Source organism: Grampus griseus (assembly GCF_964374135.1).
Source record: "Grampus griseus genome assembly, chromosome: 10".
NCBI lineage: Eukaryota > Metazoa > Chordata > Mammalia > Artiodactyla > Delphinidae > Grampus > Grampus griseus.
In genome coordinates, this window is record NC_139004.1 from 30,411,257 (window position 1) to 30,412,161 (window position 905).

General features: G+C 44.3%; 1 pseudogene across 1 annotated transcript; it reads left to right on the top strand.

The window, feature by feature from the left end:
- Nucleotides 1-212: 212 nt before the first annotated feature.
- On the top strand, nt 213-435 carry LOC309828548 (thioredoxin-like protein 4A; annotated as a pseudogene). The gene has a single exon. The product of its transcript is annotated as a thioredoxin-like protein 4A (transcript).
- The last annotated feature ends 470 nt before the right edge of the window (nt 436-905 follow it).

Sequence of the window (905 nt, forward strand, 5' to 3'; positions counted from 1 at the left end):
GTGGTCGTCATTCGGTTTGGACACGACTGGGACCCTACTTGTATGAAGATGGACGAGGTTCTGTGCAGCATACCTGAAAAGAAACGGCAGATAACGGGGGATCTTCCTCATCTTGCTGTGAGCCCTGTTTGGATACCCCAGCTGTTTTAAAAGTTAAAAATTCCTCAGTTATTTATCTTGTGGATATTACAGAAGTACCTGACTTCAACAAAATGTATGAGTTATACGATCCGTGCACTGTCACGTTTTTCTTCAGGAACAAACACATCGTGATCGACCTGGGTACTGGCAACAACAACAAGATCAACTGGGCCATGGAAGACAAGCAGGAGATGATCGACATCATCGAGACGGCGTACGGGGGTGGGGGGGGGCCGGAAGGGTCGCGGCCTGGTCGTGTCTCCGAAGGACTACTCCACCAAGTACAGATACTGAGCCCTCGTCCAGTCCTGGTGCATACAGTGCCGTGGAGTCATTGCCACGTAGAAATACTTTCAACTATTTAAAGCCTTCGAGAAAGCGTTTGGGAAAGTACACATAGCTCAAGGAGCTGGAGGGTTTTGCAGTGAGGGTGGCATTGCCTCCACTTTCAGTCTGCCTGGTCCCTGTATTTTTGTATCAGTAAATATCTAGCTGATATAAATAAAATACATGGTGATGGGAAAAATAAAAAAAATTTTTTTAAATAAATTGAGGTAAATTCATACAATGGAATACTGGGTAGCCATTAAAACAATGAGGTAGATCTCCATGTATTAACAGGAAGAGATCTCCAACATATAATCTACGTCAGGGGTCGGTAAACTAAGTGCCACAAGCCAGATCCAACCCCTGTCTGTGAATGTACCGCCCACGAGCTAAGAATCGTTTTTACATTTTTAAATGGTTGAAATGCAATCAAAAGA